Raw genomic sequence first — 12,202 nt, forward strand, 5'->3', positions numbered from 1 at the left:
GCATCAGCCTGACTGCTTCCCAATGAAAATGTAATAATAAGGTCAAAGTATTTGGTTTTTGCATGATTTTTTTAGGTTGGCTTTCTTTTTTTTTTTTCTTTTTTTTTTTTTTTTAACACAAGACACTGAACTGTCCAAAATAGAAATAGCTAACTAAAATATGGAGGCTTAATGACCGAGTTTTCATGAAATAATGTCAAGATCCCATCCCAGAGAGTGTACATTTGTTTATAGCCATTAGGAATTATCCCTGGGAAAGCTCAATTTTACCACAAAAAATTACTTTTACATCCCTCTCTTCTTTAGCCAGAACTGGAAACAGGCTGTATATTGTATCTATTTTTGAATGTGGGACACACAGGTCAGCTACTGGTCAGTGTGGCGTGGGAAAGGCTGCAGTGATGTGCTGAGCATCCAGACTCACCAAAAAACACTTCTGCTCCCTCCCTGAGGGAGAGTGCAGTGCCCTGCTGACACTCCCCACTGCCTGGCAGCCGGCAGAAACCGCACCAGCGTGGAGCGCTGCTCATGGCCCCAGGTTAAGAGGCAACTTCAGCACAGATTTCTGCCAGGCTGAAACATATTTGAAATGCATTCCTTAATTGAAAATGTTTTTAATGAGCCAAGACAATATGAGTAGTCCACAACTAAAACTGACTGTATTACGGTATTTCCTTATGCTATGCAGAATCACATCCTCCTTTAAAAATAGTGTAATTATGCTCAAGATAAAAGTCTGGTGGAAATCAGGGACCAGAATACCAACAAACATTGCACTGAAGTGTGTTCAGCAGAGCTCTTTTTGGCAGACCACTAGAAATGTGTTATATTTGATGTATCCCTTTAAAATTCTCATTCATAAACATTTCCTTCTGTCTGCTGGGGAATCACCATGACCCCACAATGCATCAGCCCTGCAGCAAGCTAGGGTTTCACATCACTGCTGTAACTTTCTTTTTAATGTCTCTGTCTTAACACGAGCTTTCTGCCTGCTGTGCATCATATCCAGTGCTCTTGTCCCTCACAGCCCAGGGCTGTCTCCTAGATGACTGTGACCACGGGAGAGTTAACTCCCAGAAGGCCCTGATTGCCAGCTCATAGGCTAGCTCCACATCTGGAACAGCTTCTTCCCTACTGTAAAATTTATAGCTGGAAGGGTCATTGTCATATTTTAGACTGTGTGATTAGCTTTGATGGGAGCTATTATAGCTTCCTTTTTGCCATAGGATACCAATGTATGATCAGTCTAGTTGTTTTTAAACCAAGGAGAAGTAAGTGAGAACTGGAAGTACAACAGATGCAAAAATTGCCATTTTCAATGTATTTTCCATGGCATCATGTGGGAAGTCATCCCAGGTGAAGTTGTTCTGATGCCACACTCAGTGGAAATGTTTTAGTTTTGTAACTTGCAGAAGTCATAAGGATGATCTGCCAGCTGGATGGTAAAGAAAGCTCTACTGACCTTGTCATGCACATCCACCTGCACCACAAAGTGAGGACTTAGTGTCTTCTCTTCAGTTTGGTGAAACAAAAAGGCAGCTGGCATTTCACTAAGATTACAGAAGATGACATTAGTTTATCAAGTAATTTATATTTTCATATTTCCAAAGTATCCACAAAGAGGTGCTTCAGGGGAGGAAGCTGAGGGGATGTAACCAAAGGAAAGTGAAACCATGGACTTTCTCTTTTTGCCATATTTTAAAGGAAAATGTCTTCTTTGACAGGAAACCTGATGTATGCATGGACTGCAGGAAAAAGCTTTGGATGGATACATATTAAAGGTTATTTGTTGAATAGTGCAAATATACAGCCCCAAATATCACATTTTATGCATCCTTTTTTCCGGTGTGATAGCAAGGTGGCTTGCATTTATTAATCTTACAATAAATAACAGCAAGAGAAGTATTAAGAAGACATCTGTATCTGGAATAAAAAAATAATTTTCTTTAAATTATAGTAACAATACCAGAGAGGTCTGTATTCCTAAAATCTACCACCAAGTTTTTATCTCCGTGTGTGTCCATTTATTGGGTGTTAGTGTCATGTATTATGATAACAGTATCCCAGACAATTATATTCAGGAATTGTGGGCATTCAGACTCCTAAAGAAGCAGAAAACTTTTTTCTGCTTAAGGAATTGACAGATTGCCTGGAAGATTTTAAGCAATAAAACCTTCTGAGTGAAAAAAATAAAGAAGTCAAAGAAGAAGAAAATAATTTGGAGAAAATAATCTGGATTTTATTTACATGCAAATATTACTACTGTTATATCATAGTTTCCAGTCTTTAATCTTGAAACAAAATATATCCATCCTTCACTGAAATAGCCCAAAGAGTGGCAATGTTACAAAAGATACATTCTTTTATATACTAGACATGTTTTAATACAGCATGGAGTACTAGAAAGTTGCTTTCATGTAACAATGCTACCATAATAACAAGGATATAACAGTGAATTTCTACGTGAGGAAAACCTCCACAAGAAATTTTTGGTGCTTCCACATGTTGCCTTAGGTTTTTGAAATATCAGTATGATGTGACTTTAACGAGTGACATAGACTTTTTATATGAGTTGACACACCTGAAAGTTTCACATCTGTATAATATGCTCCCTAGACTGAGGACACTGTAAGGAGCAGGAAATGAGAACTTTAATTCAAGCCAAGCTATTGTTTTCCATAATATGAAAAATGGTACAGCAAAATCATGTGCTGAATTCAATGGATAGAAAAATAAGGATTTTTCAGGCTCTGAGATGTTATATTTTAACACTTAACTTTGCAGTTTCAAAATACCTTGCTTTTCTAGAACATTGTGGAAGTGTGGAAGTGAATTTGGAATTTTGGAAGTGAAAGTGCAGGAAACCATTATTTTAAAAGAATAGAATCTATTAAATAAAACAAGTGTTTTTAAAATGAACTATAGCTAAAAAGCTGTATTTTGACTCTCTCCTGAAAAGCATTCAATTTTTTTTATGCAATGCCCACTAGTTTCCTCCTCCCTTACCCACTGGCACTTGCCTGCATCTGGTTTAGACCTAGACACAGCAACACAGTGTGCAGGTTGGTTTGGTCTTTCTCCTCTAGGCTGAAATAATGTGTGCTGCCACATTCAGTGACATTAAACTCACACATGCTGTTGTATTGTTACAGCATTTGGGAATTTTTAAAAAATCTGGGGCCTAGAAAATTATTTCTCTCCTTAAATTAGCTGTGGAGAAATTAGTCCTTGAAAATATTCTTCCAAATGTACTACCCAAAGTCCATCTGATCAAAGAAAATTTAAAAAAAAAAGAAAATGAAAACAAAAACCCAAAAAGCAAAACAAATCAAACAAAAAGACCACAGAACAGACGGTGTAGTGCACAAAGCACTGAGCTGGGAAATAGCTAGGCATCCATCTTTCATCTACAATGTGATGAAGTTGTGCTCCATTAATTGTTAGGATGAAAAATAAGCAGACTTTTTGTGCAAAGCCAATACTTTGTTGTTAAGGTAACCAAATCTTACCAATCTAATTACTGACTTGTTTTTAATATCAGTCAAAATATTATAGGAGGAGAAAAAGGAACAGTATTACATAAAAAGTCTGCAGAGTAATAGCTACAACTGTTATGTATCCTAGCACCTGCCCTTTTCTCTGTTCTTAGAGTTACTCTTCCACCTCTCTGGATCCATCACAGCCATAGTTAAAATACATGCCAAGCATCTAAAACTCTTCATCAAGGTAAATATTATGCTGATTGTGAGGGTTTCTTCTCTTTTCCAGGGGGAATGTGATATAGACATTGCGGGTTTACTTCTCCTCAATTTGGGGTCCACTTGGAACAGATGTTATTTTTTTTTCTAACAGCCTTTATACCTTGGTCTTTCTTCGTGGATCTGTAAATCCATGTCAGTTCTGCCATATATGTATTGAATATGTTACATAGAATCATGGAAGCACAGAATAATTTGGGTTGAAAGGGACTTTTGAAATCTTCCAGTCCAAACCCCCCTGCAATAAGCAATGACATCTTCACCTTAGGTCAGATTGCTCAGAGCTCCATCCAGCCTGACTTTGAACACTTAGAATGACGAGGCATCCACAGATTCTCTTGGAAATCTATTCCAGTTTCTCTCTATCCACACCATAACAAAAAATTCTTCCTTGTATCCATATTAAATCTACCCTCTTCTAGTTTGGCCCCTGTCCTATGGATATGAGCCCAACTTTGAAAAAAGTCTGTCCCCATCTTTCTGACAAACATCCCTTAGGAGCTAGAAGGCAAGGTCTACCAGCAGCCTTTTCTTTTCCAGGCTGAACAGCCATAGCTGTCTTAGCTCTTCCTCATAGGACTGATGGTCCACCCCACTGATGATTTCCGTGGCACTCCACTGGGATTGCTCCAGCAGGTACACATCCTTCTGAAGTTGAAGCCCACAGAGCTGGATGTGGCACTCAGGTGCAGAGGAGCAACCACCTGCCTTGACCTGCTGGCCATGCTTCTTTTGAGTCTCATTCTTTGCTGTCCTTGCTGCTCCTAGAGCTGTTTTATCCAGCTCTAGGTCTTTATCTGACCATTGTGAACCTGCTCATTGCCTGTGTCATCATCCCACCACATCCTCCCACTCACAGTACACAGCATCTTTCTTTCCAGGCTTCAGCTTTGGCATCAAGCCCCTGTTCCTCTGCATGGAATGACTACAGTGGCTTCACACGTATTTCCTCCGCAGAACAAAATGCTTGGCACTGCTGTCTGTAGATCACAGCTACACCATACAGACGTGTGCAGAAGGCAAAGGGGGCATGTACAGGGGGACCGTGACAAGGCATGAAGTCCTTACAAAGCTTGGGGTCTGTTACTATCAGTGGTGCTACTGTATTTACTGACACTGCTATAAAGCTAATTATATTTTATTTCTCCTCTCTATAGCCTATGTAGATACATACAAACTTATTGAAGTAGCAAAGGCTTCCAGCTGTACATGCTTATTTGCTGGGACTAATAATTTCATAGTTAAAACTAATTTGGTGTCCTAAAATTTGCAGATCAAGGCTTCAGTGACAATTCAAGAAAATGTGGAACAATTTGTCATTATTACAATTACCAAGCTCCAGATGTATAGCTCTTCCAGAGACAGACTGGTGAACATGTGTAGTTCTCCACTGAGGAAGGAGAGCAGGTCAAACAATTTAAATTTTTCACGAGATGAGAAAGTGAATATATTCAGTCAGCTGAAGACAGAACTGGTGGACCATGTGCTTACCCGGCTCCGAACATTTCATGAGATTAAACTGATGTTTACTAGGTGAGGATCTTGCAGTCTTTTCCTTCCATTTTTCTGAGGTACTTCTAATGCAACAGGACAAACTTGCTATAACCACTTGTGCCTATGCTGAAAGTTGGAAAACGCCGCTGAAGAGGCAGGAATCACATGCTAGCACCTGAAATGTTGAAATACTGTCTTGTGCTCACATTCTCCAGCCCTGCACCCTGGATTGAGCAATCAATATTTGTACCAGGACAGTGTGGCAATGGTTGTGGGTTTTGGAGTCAGACGTGGGTTCAGGTATGTTCAAGGGCTCTCTGAGCAGCCACAAAAAGCTATCAAAAATCCCAGATATTTATTGTTGTTCTCAGAACCTGGCAGCCTCATGTGGGATGCAGAGGAGTGCGTGGGCAGTGCAGCTGTTCATGTGTTCATCCCCAAGCAACCAGTCTGGTCTGCTTGGAGGCAAAGCACCATGACAGGACTTGGTAGGTATGACGCTTTGCATTGCAGCAATTTTCCTTCCAGGACTGCCAGTCCAATATCCTATAAAATACAAGCATCAGTTCTCTGAGAACTTGAAATTATTTTAGCACATCACTGTCCCATTTCCTTGATTCTCAGTAGTTTTTTTGTCAGGGAAGACATCCCATAATAGTGAGCACCCTATATCTCAGGGCTCCTGGCAAGGTTTTCTCAGCACCCCAGTTGCTGCAGTGCCCTCTGGCTGAGTAGTTCCCCTTGTCATCCCCAACTATGCAGCTGAGGACAGTATTCAGTGAAAAGTTGCACACCACATAGTCCTTCCACTGCCAGTGTAACTGGATTTCCAGCTTCTTATAAAAACCCACATGCCAAGCTCCCTGACATCTGCCACATTCTTTCTGTTGTCACTTTCTCCTCTTCTGCAGGGGTTTTTCTCCTTTCACCTTGCAGTGAGGAATATTGTTGAAGTATCCGTGTGCATACCTGGCTCACAGCTGGCATGTGAAGTGTTCTGTTGGGGACAAGCAGGACAAAATGCCATGGAAAAAGCTGAGCTGTTACAATGCCTCAGCTCGCTAGATGGCCTCATACTCTGCAGAGAAGCTCTTCCTCCAGCAGTCCCCTTTTGTAAATTCTGTTTATGCATGCAGCAATAGAGACATTTTAATTATTATTTTCCCTTCTTTTTCTTTACTATCTGGACCTGGATTCCTCTTTTTCATCCTTTGCTGCTGTGATAGAGCTTCTTCTGTCTCCTGGGACGTGGCAGTCAGTTTGTGCAGCAATTTCCAATTATCAAAGCAAGCCACACAGCATGCAGCAGGAATGGGAAGCAGAAAAGAAAGCTAGTATGTGACCTTCATAATAAGAATATACCACAATAGTACAAGGTGGTGCAGGAACACAAGCATTAACTTCAGCATTTGCTGCCTTTCTGCAGTGTTCCCTGAGTCCATGGATGTATATTTAGCATGTCTGTCTGACAGTTTGTTGTATTATACATATTAGGGAAAAAAACTCTGCTAAACAAGCATTTCCTACATGGTGATGTGTGACTCCACAGAATCTTGTTGTGGGAAGAGCATGAGGGAGGGGTAAGGGGAAATGAGAAAAGATAAATAGGTGTGCAAAAGGCATTGGATATTTAGCAACCTGTAAGAAAAAGTTGCATTTGTTTGCAGTATTCTCTTGGTCTCCCTGACCACGGTTTTTGAGAGCTCTACTATCAAGCAGATATTTACTACAGTACTGATTTCAAAGGTGGGAATTGGAAACAGAAAAAAAAGAAGGGCTCAAACCCACAGTCAGATCAGCAGATTGCATCACCTAGATGAGCCATGACAATGGACTATGGCCCACCAGCAGCCCTCTGCAAATGTGGGGTAAAACACAGCTTCAGCCACTTTCACTGGGAAATTTAGTGACCATATTCATTTGCTGGTTCTTGGCTGAGAGGTTGGCTGAACAAGATCCAACTGCTAGACTTATTTTTGGGTGAAAATTAGCTATCCATGACTACCTACATCATGTGCACAGACATGATAAACTGAACATACCTCTTCCCACCTTTTGCTGGTGTGCTGTTAGCAAAAACCATTCTCATCCTTTGTCCTGCATCTTTTTTCTACTTAATGTCAGACATTTTGATGTTTGCAATTGTATTGACCTGTCCAAAAACAGTAGGACCCCTCTGCTTTCTTTCCCAGCAGACTGTAGTACCAAGAAAAGAGTGGCAAGGCAGTCAGTCTGGTACCTGTGAAGACAGTTTCTACTTTCTGTCTCAATGACATCCACCTGAGACAGTAATAGACAGAATGATAGTGAGAGCTGTGCTTGTGCTTCATGGCTGGGCAGTAGCCATGCTCTGCAACACCTCTGAACTCTTTGGAGCAACCACCTACATGAGGGCAAGTACATTCTCCTGTCACTTTAAGTTCAAATGTCAAGCCATCCAAAAGTAGACTGAATCCGGCAGCTCCAGTTTCACCTTGTAGACTAGGATTTGAGTCTTTTACAAAACAATACATGCAGAACTTTTTGAACTCAGCATGAAAAGTCATTTGCTTGTTTCCCAGCAATTGTCTTGAAGGACTTCTTGGCCTCAAGACTTTGGTACTTCCCAAAGACATGTCAGTGAAGAAGACAGAAGCACATAAATGCTATAAGTCCCAGACACATAGCAGGAGGCAGACAGTGGGGTGATGAGCAGAGACCAGAACAGCTCTGTAGCCAGAAGGCCACAAGACCACTCGGTGTGGATTTGGATCACAAGGGAGAAGCCAGAGATGCTTAAAGGCACAGCTGCTTTGGGTACAAAGTGACATCTTTACACAGTCCTAATTGCCAGTCTTAAAATAGCATGAGGTGGAAAATGTCAGCAGTCCTGTACCAATATCAGAAAACGTCTCTTTGTAACTGATTGCAATAGCTGACATGAAAATGAGAAGCAGGCAGGAAAAAAAAATAGTAAAGGAGGGTGGAATGAAATGGTGACATGGATGTTCCACACCACAAATGAGGCAAAATTTGTTAGAGGAGGGCATGACAGAAAACCCACAGTTCCTTCAGGGATTGTCATACTGACAGGAGCTTGCACACTGCCTGCAGGGTGTATGCCAAGGCGGCTGCCAACGGAAGACCTGAGAACTGCAGGCACAGCCAGGGAGCTCAGCCACAACTGAGGCCAATTACAAATGAGGGAGAAATCATTTAGACAGTTGGTGGTGTCCATCTGGCACCTAGTGACTAACCAGCCAGCCCTTTGTCCAGTCATCTTGACAGCCTGCACTTCCGACTGCCCTTGTCTGGTGGTAGACATAACACAGTCGATGGCATTCCAGCACCCAGAATATTGTTGTTTTTCTCAGTTTTTATGCCATATTTCAAATAAGGCCTCTTTAGTTTGATTTTATTTTCAGTCTGTCCATTCCAAAGCACTGGGGCAATTTTCCTAATTTTGAGCTGTCACATTAATGTGATTACTCTTTGAGTTTTGAGTTAGAGATACACTTCAACACTGGCTTACATCCAGGTGTTCATCTGCTCAAAGCACTGGAACTACATACCTACCTACAGTTTGATACCTGTTTATCTCTCTTGTTTAAATTCAAAGCTTTGAGTACTGCCCTTTCATCTGCTGCCTGATTGCTTCAACTATAAATGTTCACAGATGAAGAACCTTCAAACAATAAAGCTGGAAAAATGTTCGTAACTAATTGGCATGGAATATCACAGGAGACAAGCGTTCAAAAGTACCTGCATTCCATTTTCAAGAGCACCTTTACCACTTTTAAGCTGTTTTTGTACATCTCAGATGGCACCTACAGATATCTTCTGCAACTTGCAACTGGCCAGTAATTTCTTAACTTCCCATGTCCTGAATGTGTGCACACTTGCCTATATGAAATAAACTGGGAAATGGGCCCCAGCCTTCCCAACACTATGGACATCTGTGAAGTCTTTGCCCTTCATCTCATGTTTTAGACAAAGCAAATTAAAATGATCTGTCAGCGCTGTAAAGCAGATTTTTACAATGGTCTCATATTTATTATTACCCATTCTTACAAGAACTTACTTTATTTGAGTGCCTTGCTCAAATACCAACATAAAAAGCATAGTAGGCACAGCAAAGAGACAAGGGGTTCAATTGTACTCGTAAGACCAAGAATGTTCGTGGTTTTGACAAAACTCAGTAGAGGTTTTCTCCTGTTCAGGATCCCTGAGCATTAGGAAGACTGCAAGACTCAAAACCAGACAAAATTAGATTACTTAGACTTTAGGAAATCCCTGACAAATTTTAGCCTCTTTTCTCAAGTTACATAGCAGAAATTTCCAGAGATGTGACATGGACCATCTCCCCTTGCTAGCCCATCCCTCAATACCATTATACCAGGCATAGAGATGGTTTTCACAGTCAAGGAGACCTGTGTGTGGGAGGTTCATCATAGCCCGGGGATTCACTGAAACCAAGAAGTGTACTAGCTTCTCATGACCAGCTAGCCCTGGGATCACAGCCAGGAGCCCATCAGGCTGTACTTGGCTTTCTTCAGCTCACTGCAGAAAGGATAATGAACCAGCTGCAATGTAATTTAATAGGAGGTAGGGGGTTACCACACTGCTAGTGCTTTGAGGTTCTCCTCTTTGGTATTTACCCTTAGAAAGGAAATCCTGTGCCATCTCCCTGCTATGATCAGCTTGAGGTCAGCCATCAAAACACGGACCCTAGCACAGTTTTAGTTCTCTTAGAAAGAAAGATTTATAACCCTTTTAAAACCCATCCCATTCTACAGATACTCTACTGACTGCTTTTTGTGCCACTAAACCAAATCAGCCGAGATGTCTGTGTTATCCTGACTCTGAAGCTCTTGGGAAGTCCAGGGTCAAGAATTTCACCCCTCTGCGACCCACGCAGGCAGGAACTCATCAGCTGACTCCTACCACAAACATGCAGCACAAAGTCAAGGCAAACTTTTCAGCATTCCACTGTTAAAACTGTACTTCATTCCAAGTTTTCATGAGCCAGCAAGGGGGACTAGAAAAGCATTGTCATATTATTAAACATTATCTCCCTTTTTATTTTATTTGAGCTCCAGCACTGTGATGGTTCAGATGGCAATGACTCAGGTCTGGCTGTTAGGTAATGTGGAGCAAAGGGCTGGAAAAGGTAGCCTCAAGTAATACCAAAGCAATTATTCCCACTCATTTCTTCATTCACACAGCTTTGTAGCTGGCTGTATTCACCACTACAGTTCAGCAATAACATCACACTTCCAGGGATGTCTCTGCAGATTTGTAGATGCTGTCCAAGACCAAACTCAGTTTTACAATCTGTCCACAGCACAGAAAGCTGTCTTGGACTGTACATGAAATCCAAAGATGTGCTTGTGATTACCTGAGCAATTGGGTTGGTCTAGGAACTGGTAAGCTGTGATTTTCAGTTAAGACTGAAACAGTGCCCAAAGGAGTGCAGCATCCAGGTCCTTCATGCTGCAGGTAGATACTTGTGAGAGACATCTGAAACAAAAAAATTAATCATGAACTTCAGAGAGTTAAAAAATTATATACAGGCATTGTGTGTGGAAGGCCTGGAGAATTATAGCCCTTCTGGTCCTCTAGTGGTGTGGTGGCATTAGATCATTGCAGATGAAATCCTGTACCCTTGGAAAGTGAAAGCCAGGCTCTGCGTGACAGAGCTGAAGCTAGAGCCATTCAGGTTTAGTGTATAGTCAGTATTTCCACAGCTCTCTATATGGATCCCAGGATGCTGTGGACTTGCTGCTTTCACCTATTCACCCACCTTCTCCTCCTCCAGGGGTGGTAAGCAATGTCTTGAGCTGGAATTCATTCATCATTTTATGGTATGATTTCATTCTTGCCCAGCTGAGAAGAGCCAGTGGGAAAAGGAACTGTGCTTTGCTCATTGAAATGGAGTTAGTGCCACAGGTCCACCTTCCCTGAACTTGTATGCCAGAAATTAGTGCTGTGAGTCTGTGAAAGGAATGGCACACAGCTCTCCATGTGCCCAAGAGGACCGGAGGCCTCCCCTGCCGGTAGTAGCAGCACCACCCACCAGCCCAGTGAGCACTCAAAGAAAATGACAAGAACAATAGCAGGAAATGTCTAAGGGTGGAAACAACAAACCAAACACAGCCCAAGTTTCTGGGGGCTTCCTGATTGGCTTGATTTGCCTCAGCAGGAGCACTTTGGATAACCTTGGAGCTACCCCATCAGGGCAAAACCTCTCCCCAGTGAAGCTGTGTTTGTTCCAGTGGCTTTCTGGGATATGGGGATGTTTGTTCCCCAGCACTGATTAATAAACAAGCAAAACTAAAAGCCCTAAGGTAGATCAGATGGAGAAAGCAGGATCAGGACACTGCAGTCATCATGCTCAGGGTGGCAGCAGCTTGATGCATCTCTCATTGCTCCCAGTGTAAAGTCCATCCATTCCCATGGGGCATGTTCCTTGCCTCGCATCAGCTTTCACCCTGGAAAAATGAACTGTGAGTTCCTGTAAGTGAATGACAGCAGAGGACAGATTTGCAAAGCTCAGATCCAATAAATTGTTTGTATCAAGAAACAAACAAAACAAGTTACGGCTCCTACTGGGTGTTCCCCTTCCTGCTGCTCTTTTTCTGTCCCTATTGGCAAGCAGTGCAGGGGGATGGATCTGTGTATTTTTGAGAGTCATGTAATATGGGGAATTTTTAAAGGGACCTAATAAAGTTCAGTGCCTGACGCATACTGACTGTCAGCTGCACATACCATCTAGTTCCTTTGTCAAGGACTGCTGAGGGCATTTACAGGTTCAGGCAGTCGTGACTAAAGCACAGCACAAAAGGCAAGGAGAATTATGTTCAAAAATGTCGAAGGGAGGCAGATGGGATTCCTGTCAGTTGCAGCTTTTTACGGTAGTTGTGCTTTAATAGGCACAGGAGAGTAGAAAAATCCCACCATTATAAAACTTT

General features: G+C 41.9%; 1 protein-coding gene and 1 long non-coding RNA gene across 9 annotated transcripts in view; one reads left to right on the forward strand and one right to left on the reverse strand.

The window, feature by feature from the left end:
• The window catches only part of PALM2AKAP2 (PALM2 and AKAP2 fusion), a 266,499-nt gene that overhangs the window by 88,604 nt on the left and 165,693 nt on the right, over positions 1–12,202 (forward strand). The window lies entirely within an intron of this gene.
• LOC135290844 (uncharacterized) overlaps positions 1–12,202 on the reverse strand; it is a 55,188-nt gene that overhangs the window by 12,043 nt on the left and 30,943 nt on the right. Inside the window, exon 3 of one of the 2 annotated variants that reach the window (XR_010353650.1) lies at positions 10,630–10,751. This is a non-coding gene — a long non-coding RNA (uncharacterized LOC135290844). Of the gene's footprint in view, positions 1–5,689; positions 10,752–12,202 lie in introns of those variants that run through there. The other variant, XR_010353649.1, reaches the window with a different exon arrangement.

The sequence above is a fragment of the Passer domesticus genome, chromosome Z (assembly GCF_036417665.1).
Source record: "Passer domesticus isolate bPasDom1 chromosome Z, bPasDom1.hap1, whole genome shotgun sequence".
In the NCBI taxonomy this organism is placed as follows: Eukaryota; Metazoa; Chordata; class Aves; order Passeriformes; family Passeridae; genus Passer; species Passer domesticus.